The following is a 15,005-nucleotide window of genomic DNA, read 5'->3' on the forward strand; positions in this document are numbered from 1 at the left end:
AGGAGACAAAGAAGAAAACGTATTAATGTAGTAGTAAAACATTTGGTGAAACTGTTGCATGTCAGAATGTGGGAGGCAGACCATAGGTCCAGGTAACTGTTAGCTCCTTGCTAAGAGGTAGAACAGAGAACCATAGTTGTGTATGTTAACTGCTGTTGGCTAGGCTTGGCAAGGTATTACAAAAATAAAGATGACTTCAGGCAAGAATTGGCTGGTTCAAGGCAGAAATGAGAAGAAATAAAGGGGATCTAGCAATGTGGGTTCCTACAGAAAAACAAGTTGTCTCTAGCCCCAAACTGTACACAAAAGAATTTTACAAAAATTTTAAGTTACAAACATTCAACACAACCTTTCAATAGATTACAGCACTTAAGGCAGAGAGAGTTTTAAAAGTGAAGTCCTCCCACCTGTTGTTACAGATGAGCTTCAGGGAGCCACCCTCAAATTGAGAGAAAAAGGCAGGGGGTTGAGAAAACAAAGAGCTCCTGGAGGCTTGAAAACTAGGTAGTTAACAGTGTGGGTGTGGTTACTGGCACGTGGAACTGACTGGAAACAAACAGAGAAGAAGCCTCTTAAGTACTTGAGAGAAATGTTCTGCCAAAGCAACCACAAGCCCGGACTAAAGGGGCCTTTGACTGTATGAAACTGAAAATGGCCTTTGTATACACAGCCTGATGTGAGCAAGAAGTAGGCCGAGCAGACTCATTTTCAGATGCAGACAAAGAAGGGACCGGGAGAAAAAGAACCCATCTTAGGATGGAGACTGAAGACGGAAGCCACACACAGGTAAGGGGCCTTCACTGCATGTGCTCAGCGGGACTTCAGAATTTGCATGGGCTGCTGGTTAGGTTACATTTGTCTCCTTTTCTAAAAGTGAGTGTATTATTGTAATCTTTGTGTATCGTGTGTGTGTGGGGGGGGGGGGGGAGGGCAGGTAATTTGGCTTTTAAATTCACTGGTCCCCAGACCAAGAGAAGTCGTATTTGGGCTTGATAGGGAGGTTGGTCGGTCTTGAACTTCACCTATGTATGCTGGACTCTGAGACCCAGGCACAGAGTGGATGGGCTTCAGGCTGTCTCCATGGGAGTTGCTGATTATGTGTGATTTATAGAAAAAAGAAGGTACTGAATATTTACTGAATAGAAGGTGATAGAGGTTACTAGTCTTCACCATGGCTGCTTCTTTTCCCTGCATACATTTTACAAAAGGTTTTCTATCTGTAAATCTCATCTGGGACTGTGTCCAGTAAATATTGGTGTGGACCACTTAAATAAGAAAGTAAAAACTGCTCAGAATAGACTGTTTAATATAGGTTCAAGTTGGAGAAAGCTAAAGTTCCTGATTAGCAAATTCTAATTCCCTAAAACTGTATTTTATGCTCCACCCCCACTACAATTGTTCCTAGATCATGAGAGGTAAATTATCTGATTCCAAATACCTGTTATTTAGAATTTTTAGTATTTTAATCCCCCCCCCAAATTGATTAATGCTGTATGTATGTATTTTCTTATTACAAGATATTGGTTTTTACCTATAATTATGTACAGGTGGAAAGCTATGTAGACCCTGATTTAATTAGGCTGGTCTCATTTTCTAAGTTAATTTACTTTTACCTAAAGACACCAGAGTAACTCGTTAAATATTTTATAAAAATCTGAACAAACAATAGTGTTTACAGTAGAAAAAGAAAGCATTCATTTATTAAAAAGGTTCAAAGGCTCATCAAGGTGATCACTTTGTAAGTTATATAAGTGTTTGACCACTATGTTGTACATGTGGAGCTAATATAATATTATATGTCAACCGTAATTGAAAAAAAAAATTAAAAGAGGTTCAGAGGACATAAACCTGCAGTTAACACCAACTCAAATTACGTGTAGGTTTAATGTGTATTGATGAGTCAAGAACCTCTGTCCAACACATGACTACACCAGAATATTTATTTTTCTGCTTACTTATTGGTGCAAACTTTAATGAAGAATGGAGTTTCACAGGAAAGGTAACTGAGAATGCTGAAAACGAATAATGTTCACTGAAAGAGAACTTGGGAAACTAAAACTTAGTTTTACAGGAACAAAGGAAAACAAATTCAACAGATAACACAGCTTTAATGTGCTTCTCAAGAAATATACACATGTATCATTTTTTTCTTCACATGAATGATCATTTCTATGTTGTATATAGTGCAGATGGTCACATTTCCATAAGTTTAAAATTAAAATTTGCCCACAACATTGCCGGAATAATGGACATTCCCCACTCTTTTCAGTTTAATTTGCTAATGTTGACTCTTATTTTCTTGTTTAAATTCAGCTCTTTTTTTTCCAGAGTAGTCTATCTTTCATCACACTCTCAAATACACTCAGATCTTCTACTCTACCTGCCCCACAATATAAGACACATGGAAATAAATTACCCACTAGAAAATCTACTTGATATGAGTACTGCATTTTATGTTTTCAAGCACTGGAAATGGGTCTGACTTTGAAGTCAATGAAGGACTCTATGGCACTTAGAGAAAATAAATCTTTATTTTTCTTTCATTGAGCTGCAGCTCTCTGGCCTTCAATCTCCCTGCAATAGTGAATTCGTTGATACTGCATTTGCAAGGTTGATGCTTCATTTTTAGGAAAATGATGTTTATGACAATTGGGTAATTTAGCTCTCTTCTGGCCAGAGAGGCTTTTTAAAGTGCACTTCACGTGGGAAGAAGAAAAGTGAGTAGCATTCATTTTTAGGAGTAGGTTTGTATTGCTGTTTTACAATCTGGGTTTACAAGTAGCTTTAAAAACCCCATATCCATGCTAAGAGCTATGAATGATTCTAGTAACAAATCTAAATTATTATTTTTTATTCCATGAATTCCATTAATTACAAATCCTTTGTATGTGTTTCCTAGTGAGGCAGAATGTTTCTTTCTTCTTTATGACATCCCACAAATTCTCAATGTAATAATATTGCATTAAGAATAACTATTGAGATGAATTAAATGAAGTTCTTTGCTATAGTAATAAATAAGGCTTAATAAACCATAGTGTTCCAGTCACTGAAAAAAATAAATACATTGGAATTTAGGACAAATATTCCACCAAAAAGATTTTATCCTAAATCTTGAAATTAAAACAACCAATAAGGATAATTAGTAAGCATATTAAAGAAACACTAACTTTAGGCAACTGGCAAAGAGTTAAGGATAAAGGAGTAGATGCCTGGAGTAGTAAATTTTCAAGGTATTGGTTTTAACCTTTCTTAGATTTATTACTCCTGCTTACTTGAGCATTTTTTAGGCAGATAATTTATCTGTATCTTTATGTGTTTGATGAGGAACATCTTTTTATTTTTACTTCAAAGAGAGAGAAAACTATTTATTGAAATAGTTTCACTTTGAAGGCTATTTTATCCATGTTCCAAAACCCAAATAGAGCCTGTTAACTAATTAATCTGAATATTGCAAGCATGAATACAAATTGAAACTCTCTCTCTCTGTCTCTCTCAAGCAAATTTTTCTGTTTAACTAAACAAAATAAACAAGAGCAATATGCTTATTTTTATTTAGGAACACTGTCAAAATTAAAGCAAGAGAACCAAACGCCAGCTGTGTCTTGGACAGTAAGCAATTTCTGGAAGAATTAATGGGGGAAATTATCTGGTTTAATAGATTAATTGGGAGGCTCAGAGTATGTCACTTATGAATTTTGATGAATTTATATCAGTAAGACATGCTAAAATTGAAGTTCTTTAAAAATGTTTTATTACCTCCAAACTCTACACCTGTGACTCACTTGACTTCCCTGCTATCTGTCCTTTCTGCCCTTAGATAGTGATATGAATTAATTGCTCATACTGCTAGACATATTAAAATGTATTTTAGCCTAGCCGGCATGGCTCAGTGGTTGAGCATCAACCTATGAACCACGTGGTCACGGTTCGATTCCCAGTCAGGGCACATGCCCGGATTGCAGGCTCGATCCAGCTGATCAATGATTCTCTCATCACTGATGTTTCTATCTCTCTCTACCTCTCCTTCTCTGAAATAAATACAAATGTATTTTTAAAAATGTATTTTAGATTTGCTTTAGGAGCTCAATTTTTAATGTCTTTTGATCCTCAAAACCAAGGGTAGGACTATGGTACATTTTTAAGAGAAAGTGGAGTTTTCATAAGAATAGCTAAATAATTAGTAAATAATAAATGGGAAGAAACATTAGAGATATTTCAATGACTTAGCTTAAGAAAGAGAAGTTTAGGTAGCCAAATGTCACCAAAGGGCACTGAAGACATTTAAGTTAAACATTGAAGGTATCTTTGTAATTATGAAATGCCTTATGAGCAAAAAGTAGTCTTTCTCTTTTGCGATAGGGATATTAGCAGAGGCAGTGATGGTATTCGGGCAATAATATCTATTGAGCACTTACTATGTACTAAGCATTGTGCTAAGCACTTTCCAATAATTCTTGTTTAATTCAGTCCTTGCTACAATTCTGTAGCTTGTTTTATCCTCATGTTACAGATGAAGAAACTGAACGTTAGAGAAATTCACTTGTCCCAGGTCCTGATGCTGCTAGAAGGATGTAGAGCTGAGACTAGAGCAGCCAAGTCAGTAAAAGTTATTTAAATTCTCTGGGTCTTAGATTTTCCCTGTAGAATGAAAATAATAAGACCCATCTCTGGATGTTTTTACTATAAACATCTCAGGATGTTTATAGCAAAAAAAATAAGGTAACACATGTAAAAAAATACCTAAGATGTGTTGAATATATTATTTATCCTCTTTAATCAGCTATGCACATATGGCTAAAACTCTGTGATTTATAACACTGCACTTACATTGCATGCATGTCCTGTTACTAAAGGATGAGCTCTGGGAGGAGTTGGCTGGATCCATGTGTTAGTCCTCAGTGTTTCCTTATCCTGCACCTAGTACACACCCCAGTTCATAGGAACTGTGCAATGAACGTTTATTGCCTCAGTGAAAAAAGAATGGGAGATAGAGTAAGGGAGCACCACCACCTACTGTTGGTTGGAAGGCAGTTGGACAACATGGTTCGGATTTTGAAATTTGCTTATTGCTTGGCTCAGCAAATTCTGTTCTCAAAATGTATCTAAGGAAGTAATGAGGTTTATGTACCAAGATGTATTTTCAACTGTCAGTATCAGAACATTGTCTTCAAAGGGGAAAAATTGGAAACATCCTAATTTAAAAATTAAAAATTGAAATTGTGCAACAAGCATACAGTGGAATAGTGTGTAGTCATGAAAAGTAATATACAGTACAGTTATTAGAGGTGAAAGAGTGCCATGATATATTTGTTGACAAGTGTAAAAAGCTGATTATGCAATTGTATGATCTTCTTTTTACTATATATATATATATATATATATATATATATATACACACATATATATATATAATTTGAATAATTATAAAGGCAGTGTTTATTAAAATAAAAATATAACAATGGTTATATCTTGGTAAAGGATCACAGGCTATCTTTATTTCCCCTTACTTCATTTCTATAAATTATTTTGTGAAAAGCATATTTTTTTATTTTTGAGAAAATAAATTATTTTAAGAAATTAATGATATCATCAATAACTAGATTTTGACACAGGACCTCAGCAGCCAATAATATTTCAGGTTTTTAAAATATTAAGCAAACCACTGTTTAACAGAGTCATTCAGTGTTATCGGATTATTAAAAACAATGCATCTTAGGCTAGTGTCCTTTTTTCTTTTGTAAATAAACATAGAAGACTTTAATTTTCTCAGTTCATTTATTTTCTACTCTGTGCTTCCGTGAGGTCTGAGATTCAGAACTTGGAGTCACTGAGATAGAGGATTTGTTTGTACTGTTTAATGACGGGGAAGGCCGCAGGATATGTATGAAAACTTCTCTGTTAGATAAAATGACAGCACCCCAAGGCACTTCATAGTGATTTTTAAAGATATGAGTACACATTAACATTAAGTGGACAGATTTATTTCTATTTTAAAGAAATATCAACATTGGAACACTTGGTTCCACACGGGCTGGCCGTCAGCCCATGGTAGGAATGAGTTGCTTTATAAGAAGTAAAAAAGCTTTCATGTTTCATCTGTGGAGAGAGTGAGTTTTGACAACTGTTGTTTGTCATAATAGATGGAATGAGACACAGAGAAACAGGCCCAGGAAGAAGGGCAGTAAATACAGAAAAGTGTGGGTGTGATATATGAATAAATGCGATTCCAGGGATCAAAGGCAGGATCAGAATATGGGATTTTAGGAAAACTAACTCTTAGAGTAGCTAGAGAATAACCTTTAAACATTCACTTTGAATTTGTAGGAGTTTTAAGTGATCATAAATGTGTCTCCAGTAGCAAAAGTTTGGACAGAGTTGAACACAATTGTCCTGTCCCTTGTTCGTAAAGAAAATTTCTTTCCTGGATTATTGTTGCTTATTATGAATTTTGCAATTAAGTATTAAATTCCAAAATAAAATGAAGCAAATGGAGCATAGAATAACTGAATAAGGCTTGGAAGAATTTTGCAGAAATGGTGGTTATCTTCTACATGAGTCCATTTTTCTTGTCAAAGACTAATAACACTTTTTATTAAATGTATTTCTCTTCACAGAGAAACTTTCTATACGAAGAATCACAAACTTAGGTTTGGTTTTAGACCTTAGACTTCAATACTGGAGACCACCAGGTCTCTTTTATTATGTGAAATAAATGGGACTTAGCCTACATGAGGACCCGTGATTATTCAGCTCCTCCAAAAGTAGCTCCTGACTTTGATTTTACAAAACACATTTATATGAATTCTGTTACTTTGAACATTTGCTTTTCATATAACAGAATCCACATGTTTGGTTAAGGCCAACATATGCTGTTTATTATGCAGGTTTATCTGTTCCTGATGATACATCAAGTAAATCAAATCTAGATTAAGCCAACACCACTCCTCTCCTGTGTCATGACATTTGGGGATGAGGTTGTTGGCTAAGGAATCATGCGGCATAAAATACTTTTGCTTATTGAACATGACATAATATATTTTGAATCCTTTGTGAGATATTCTCATTGCTCGCAATAGTAACAACATTACTGAACATGAACTTTAGATATTTCCATTATAAGTCCCCCTTTTTTTATGGAGTTATTTTGCTTAGCTTTTGAAATCTTTCTAGTAGTTGCATATGAGCTTAAAAGCAACATGGAATTAAAAAAAATAGATTGGCTTAGTGAGACTAAGGGTTTTTCACTTGTTTGGTTGGTTTTAAAATCTGGGATAGAGGTACAACATTAATAAAATACATGTTTAAAAAGTTTTGGGGGACTTTTTTATTCTTTTTGTCATTAGCTGTATAAAATATTGGTTACAACAGCATTCAGATAATTGTTGGGGCATTTCTTTTGTGAAAATGGTTTAATAACTCCGGAACTGAGGGAATATGGGGAGATATCTTTGTTAACATTTCTTAAATTATCTTCATAACCAGACCACTTATTTTTACATAGAGCTGTTCTGAAGTAAACCTTTTTGTGACAACTTTTGTACGCTTCTCTTTTTTATTCAACATGGAAATACTTACTGTGTTCATAAATACAATATATTGTTCATTGGAGATCATAGGCCTGATTTCAAGACTCTCAGACTTGGATCTGGAAGAAAGACATTATTGGAAAGACCAACTTGTCAATCAGACCCACCTATTTGACGCTTAGTTCAACTATTTCCCTTATTTATTTTTTTATTCATTTATTTGCCTTTTCTTCTCTGAGCTATAAATTCTCCTCCATGCCTGTTAACTTTCATGGTAGTTTTTGTCTTTAAGGTTTGGTTACAAGGAACATATTCATTCAATTTAAAGGGGAGATTCTTGTAGTAGCCTGCACCTGGGATCACCTCAGGAATAGACAGGTGTACTGGGTCCTTCTCCAACTTGCCCTGGGGCTCACTGGTTTCTCTTCTTGGCATTTCTGTTCTTCTCTCCGCAGACTAGCATGGTCTTGGTGACCAGATGCTCAGCTTTTCTACATCTTTACTACATCTTCTCTTACTGCCCCTCCTGCTGCGTTTCTTGGATCTAATTCCCAATAGAAGACTGATCACTTTACTGTCCATCTCAATTCCCCTACAGGAGTTACAGCCAGCTTATGGAATGATTTACTAAAGTTGTCCTGTAGCTTTATTCACTGCTGGCACTTGAGTAAGTATGTCTAATTAGAGAAGCATGGCCCTAATTCATATTTTGGTTATTCTGTGAATGCCTAATAAGTGAAAGGTAAGATTTTGTTTATACATAATAAATAGTATCCAAAATTTCTGATTTTACTAATGATTGCCAGAAAGCTGGAAAAAGAGCATAATGATTAGTCAAAATGGATTTAACATTGGGGCAAAAATGCTAGACACTATTATTAGAAACAGAAATAAAAAAAAATTCTGCCTGTATAATGAGCAAGAAAATATATAAGAAGCCTTTATGTCATTAAAAGATGGAAAATTGATTCAATGAGTTCTCTGTATCTGACAGTGTTGCCTAATATTCTCTTCTTGACCCTTCCTTCTCAGAACCCTTCGTTGGATTCTCATTTATGCCCACTCTCCAAGTATTTGTGTCATTTAGCGATTGTTCTTGGACATGTTCTCAATTATACATCCATTCTAGCCAACATCTTTCTTTGATCAGCTGTAGTCATGTAAACTGAGTTTCCATCAACAACTTCTGTACTTAGTTCCAACATGCAGGACATTTCCAGCTGGTGACTTACAGCAAAATGCAATCCTGTATCTCCATCCTCCAACACTACTTCTGACTTTTACATTTCTTATGTCAATGAACATTTCCAACCAGCCAATGGCTTCCCAATGCCTACAGCAGGGATCCTCAAACTATGGCCCGCAGGCCACATGCAAATACAAATATTGTATTTGTTCCCGTTTTGTTTTTTTTACTTCAAAATAAGATATGTGCAGTGTGCATAGGAATTTGTTCATAGTTTTTTTTTTAAACTATAGTCCGACCCTCCAACGGTCTGAGGGACAGTTTAAACAGTCTGGCCGCCCGTTTAAAAAGTTTGAGGACCCCTGGCCTACTGAATCAAATTTGCACTCATTTCATATGGTATCAAAGATTTTCAGTGATCAGACCTTTCTGCCATCTTTGTTCTTATCATTATCTTTCACAAATTTCTTCCTGCATCTGTGCTTAATATAAGCATCCTTTATAATAAAAGGCTAACATGCAAATTGACTGAATGGTGGAACGACCGGTCACTATGATGCACACTGACCACCGCTCAACACAGGAGCTGCCCCCTGGTAGTCAGTGCACTCCCACAGGGGGAGCACCACTCAACCAAAAGTATGGTTCATGGCTGGCGAGCACAGTGGAAGTGGCAGGAGCCTCTCCCACCTCCATTGCAAGCAGGCCGTAAGGAGCGAGGGGTTCCGGACTGTGAGAGGGTGCAGGCTGGGCTGAGGGACCCCACTCCCCTGCCCAGTGCATGAATTTCATGCACCGGACCTCTAGTATAAAACAAGAAGGTGTAATTTGTAATAAGGATTAAATGAGATACAATCTTTCAATATTTTGATGGAGACTGCAAATTAAAATTTCTACTTCAAAATTTTATATAAATCACCTATGTTGAATATTTGACTTTGGATAAACAGGGATTATTTTTTAAAGATTGTTATAATATCTGGCTCAACAATACAAGGTACAACATGTATTTTTAGTTTTAAATTAATTAAATCACGAAGAAAATGTACTTTTTCTGTGATATGTGTAAGAAACAAGAGATGCAAACTGTGTAACTCAAATCATGTACCTTAACAGTTTACATATAGTCATATTAACTAAAAATTGATGTATTTAAAGTTATTAAAATTAAAAATATATATCATATCTTTAATAAACTAAATGGAATCATGCATTTCAGTTTGCTTCTGCTGATTTCAGAGGCTATTTGGGAGCCTAATATTATGACTTATGACTTTGCCTGTAAGAGGAATCTGAGAAAAAATGGGGTTGGATGAGAAAAATAGTTGTGTTCTTAAGTGTAGAGGTTTTTGAATTAGATATTTTGTGGGAAGGGTCAAAAATTTAATATAAGTTATTTACAATTAGCTGTGTTCTATTTCTACTGTGTCATCAAAATATGAATGTTCTCTTCGATTATACTAGAGGCCCGGTGCACAAAAATTTGTGCACTCAGGGGTAGGGGGTCCCTCAGCCCGGCCTGTGCCCTTTTGCAGTCTGGGACCCCTCGGGGGTGACCACTTGCTGGCTTAGGCCTGCTCCCCGGGGGATTGGGCCTAAGATGGCAATCAGACATCCCTCTGGCAGCCCGGCAGCCCTCAGGGGATGTCCACTTGCCAGTGGGGAGCAGACCTAAGCTGCAATCAGACATCCTTAGCGCTGCTGAGGAGGCAGGAGAGGCTCCCACCACCACTGCTGTACTGGCAGCCAGCAGCCTAGCTTGTGGCTGAGCAGAGCTCCCCCCTGTGAGAGCGCACTGACCACCAGAGGGCAGCTACTGCATTGAGCATCTGCCGTCTGGTGGTCAGTGTGTGTCATAGTGACCAGTCATTCCCAGTCTTTCTGCTGTTAGGGTCAGTTTGCATATTACCCTTTTACTATATAGGATTGAGGCCTGGTGCATGGGAGGGGGCCAAATGGTTTGCTCTGAAGGGTGTCCAGGATCAGGGTGGGGGTCCCGCTTGGGTGCCTGGCCAGCCTGGGTGAGGGGCTGATGGCTACTGGCAGCTGGTCACACCCCCTTCAGGGTGGGGGTCCCCACTGGGTTGCCTGGCCAGTGTGGGTGAGGGGCTGAGGGCTGTTTTCAGGCTGGCGGGTGACTGAAGCTCCCAGCCTCTTTTTTTTTTTTTCTTTCTGGGATTTACTTACCTTCTATAGCTGTCACTGGAGCTGAGAGCCAGCTCCAGCTCTGAGGCCGCGGCTGGCTAAAAGCAGGTACCTGAGTTTGTTTTGCTTCTATAATTGAAACTCTGTTACCATCACTGACACTCTAAGCTCTGAGCCTGCTGCCGGCTGAAAGCAGGTATCTGGAGTTTGTTTAGCTTCTATAATTGTAACATTGTTGCATCCGGAGCTCAGAGCTGGGCTGAGGCAGGCAGGGAACCTTGGCTTCCTCCATCACTAGAGCAAGCAAGCCTCCTCTTGCTTCAGCTGTGTGGCTGCTGGCCGCCATCTTTGGTGGCAGTTAATTTGCATATCCTGCTGATTAGCCAATGGGAAGGGTAGTGAAGTTACCATTAATTACCATGTTTCTCTATTATTAGATAGGATGCCTGTGTAACTTTCTAGATAGAATGACAGTTAAAATTTATGAAATTAACTTTAAGATATTTTTTCTCATTTAATCTTGCTCTTTACATAATTAATAACTTTAAATAATTAGTATTCTCCTAAAGTCAATATTTCATAGCAAATAAAAAATTTCTCCTTAGAGCATATAAAATAATCACTAAAATTGTTGCAAGGAGAAAAAGGTTAGTATTTCAATCTTGTGTATTTCATCTGGCATTAAAATGAACTGGACAGATTTTTAGTTAGAAATAGCATAACTTTTCAAGTTAACGATGCAAAAACCTTTAAAAATATTTAACAACCAAACATGCTCTATCTATCTGATAAAATATATCTATAATAAGAATCATTGTAAAACTGAATATAACCAAAACATAAAGTAGAAATGAAAACAGTTTTATCCTTTCTTTTGTTTGCTTGTTTTATTTTAAATTTTAAAACAATTTACATGTATTCTTTGTCCACCAGGATGTACATTTGAAGTCTGGTTGCTCTTAGCTATTTTCATTTCCTGGGAAGATTTTTAGTTTGTTTTGTGCATCTCTGAATTCTGAAGGGTTTTATTATTTTTCTGTCATTCTTCTTTAACTGGTTTTTCCCATAAATAAAATACATTCAGGGCAATAAAATGCAAACAACTCTTTCTAGTACAGTGTCTCAGGAGGGAATATTACTCTATGTGACTACAAAATTTAGCCCAGTTTATTTCAAAGGTACACACAGAAAAATGTAGGTAGAAATATAGAGGATAAAAATGCACCTCAGCAACACTCAACCATATTATGATTTTGTACTATGTGTATTTTTTTCCTGCTGCTGCCTTAACAAATTACTACAAACACCTATCTGATTCTAATGTCCTTAGAAACTTATATCACACTGTTGGAAAGGCCATGAGTTAACATGTATTAGTTTGTCACAATAATTATATTTGTCCAGAATTTCAGAGCCTGGAGATCAATGCCATGTGTTAAAAAATACCTGTCCAGTTGAGAAGTAGGAGCTGTCCATTTCTGGTCTGTAAACCAATGAGGGAGGACTGACTATAAAGGTAATAAAATGTAACAATTAATTTCGACCTGGTTTAGAGCAAAATATTTGTGGTTAACCATTTCTAGAACTATCTAAATTAAAAGCACTTGGCAACTATTAGCAGAGCGAGACAGGTTCTTTAGGAAGAGGTGCTTAAATTAGCAAGCCAAGAAGGAACCAATGTTTAGTGAGCCACTATTCAACACCAACACATCAATCAGAGAGAGTGATGCTAGAGGGGATCTTGAAAGACCATATTCTTCATCATCCTAAACATTGGTAGAACATGTACACTAGGGAAGGAAAATAAACTTGCTCATGGTCCAACTGTATGTTGTAATGGGCACACAATAAGAAACTACAGCTCTACTATTCCCCACTCTTTATATCTTCAAAAGTTCTTAACTTGTTGACTGTGATTATGGACTCTATTTACTATCTATATATGATTGTATTCAGCAAGTTATGAAATGTATATATATATATATATATATATATATATATATGAAGAATTTTTATATCCTTCTCACTATATAGCTTTATAATTCTTAATGGAGTTACTAAAGGCTTACTTTTCTGTCTTTGTGACCCTTTCTCTGCTACTAATTTATACATATTGGACACAGATTAGATCTGGGTTGAATTGGTACTTTTGGCTTTAAAACCCTACTTACTGGTGACAGAGTTTTCTTAATCTTTGCTTATGTGCACCCTCAAAGTACAGTTTTAAGTACCAACTTTTTACCAGCTAACAGTCATGAGGTTTTGCTAGTGTGTCCAATGAGTGTTGTGGACTTCTATACTGAAGTTCTCGGCCTTTCTACCCATAATGCACCATATCTACACCTGTGATCTCTCTGGTTGCTTCAGTCTCAATATGGGTTTGGTTTTCTAAGTGTATAAGTCACTTACTACTGGAAAATAAATAACAAACGTTAATCTCCCCTCTCTGAAGTATGATGTTACTTTAGATGCATCATCTTTAAAATATCCTCTAAAAGAAATGGCTTAAAGGGTGTTATTATTTATCACTTTATGTCTAATATGGCGGGTGCTATACATGTTCAATATAGATAAAAATAAAAATAACAACAATAAACCAATTTTAAAAGTCTATAGTCTTGGTCCTCAAATGTATTCACTAGGCACATTTGGTATCAAAGTCACTTTTTTCCCCAAAGTGATTTAACTGTAATCTGCTTACTTTCATGCATTTCTATTTTGTTAATATATTTAATGCTATCTGCATATTACTCCTAAGGTAAACTCTTCATAACCTATATAATAATTTTCCTCAAGACTTGCTAATGCTATTTCCCCTAATTTTACTTCATAACCAACTTTGTGCATTGAGTACTTCCAGCCCCCATATTTATGATAATTTCTTAAAAGATATAGTTGGAATCTATGAGGTAGTTTGCATGATTGGCCACAATTCTCCACACCTCCCACCCCCATACCCTTTTGCAGTGTCATTTTGGGGCTTCTTCCATCAAGAAGTGAAATCTAGTCTCTCACTACTTGAATCAGAACTTGTGACTTGCTTTGAGCAATAAAATGCAGCAGAAGTGACAGTTGCACCAGTTCCAAACCTAGGTTTCAAGAGGCACACAGCTTCTGCCCTGATTTCTTGGAATCCTACTAGCTTCCATTTAACCACCTGCTGATGGATGACAGACACCTAATCCGTTTGCCCCTGTTGTTCTAGCCAATTGGCAGCTAACTGCAGAAGCAGATGCTCCCCTGACCTACAGAGGAGAAGGACACACAAGTGAGCCAGCATTACCAGAACTACCCAATTAAAAGGATGATAAATAATTGTCCTTTTATATAACTAAGTTTTGGGGTGGTATTTCACAGCCAGTCTATGGATATCATTTATTTGGCCAAAAAGACTGAATGTTTTTAAGCCTGGTAATTCATATTGGTAAGTTGTTTTCCAAAGCCCTTGTAACTATTTGCGACTCTTGTTAGCCAGAGTTATCACTATTATCAATATTTGCTAGTCTGATAAATGATTCATATATTTTGTTTTAATTTTAAGTGGAATGTTTTAGAAGCTATTGTTCCTCATTCTGATGGTAGTCGCTATTTCATTGAAACAAATCTTTTTTTTTTTATTTTTTGCTAAAAGTATTACAAAGGGTATTACATAAGTGTCCTTTTTTCCCCCCCGCCCTTGACAAGCCCCTGCCCTCCCTTACCCCCCAGTGTCTTATGTCCATTAGATATGGTTATATGGATGCATACAAGTCCTTCGGTTGATCTCTTACTCCCCTCCCTCCTGTCCCCCAACCCTCCCTGGCCTTCCCACTGCAGTCCGACAATCAGTTTGAGGCAGCTCTGCCACTGTATTTATTATTGTTCAAAAGTTTGTAATGGTCTTAATTATCCATGAAAGAGTGAGATCATGTGGTATTTTTCCTTCATTGACTGGCTTGTTTCACTTAGCGTAATGCTCTCCAGTTCCATCCATGCTGTTGCAAATGGTAAGAGTTCCTTCTTTTTAACAGCAGCATAGTATTCCATCGTGTAGATGTACCACAGTTTTCTAATCCATTCATCTACTGATGGGCACTTAGGCTGTTTCCAGATCTTAGCTATGGTGAATGTGCTGCTATGACATCTGGGTGCATATATCCTTCTGATTG

At 36.7% G+C, this 15,005-nt stretch overlaps 1 long non-coding RNA gene across 1 annotated transcript in view; it reads left to right on the forward strand.

Moving 5' to 3' along the window:
• The first annotated feature begins 648 nt into the window (after positions 1–648).
• The window catches only part of LOC111828018, a 23,709-nt gene continuing 9,352 nt past the window's right edge, over positions 649–15,005 (forward strand). Inside the window, exon 1 of the long non-coding RNA XR_002831771.1 lies at positions 649–786. This is a non-coding gene — a long non-coding RNA (uncharacterized LOC111828018). The remainder of the gene's footprint in view (positions 787–15,005) is intronic.

This window comes from Myotis lucifugus, unplaced genomic scaffold, assembly GCF_000147115.1.
Source record: "Myotis lucifugus unplaced genomic scaffold, Myoluc2.0 scaffold_266, whole genome shotgun sequence".
Lineage (NCBI taxonomy): Eukaryota > Metazoa > Chordata > Mammalia > Chiroptera > Vespertilionidae > Myotis > Myotis lucifugus.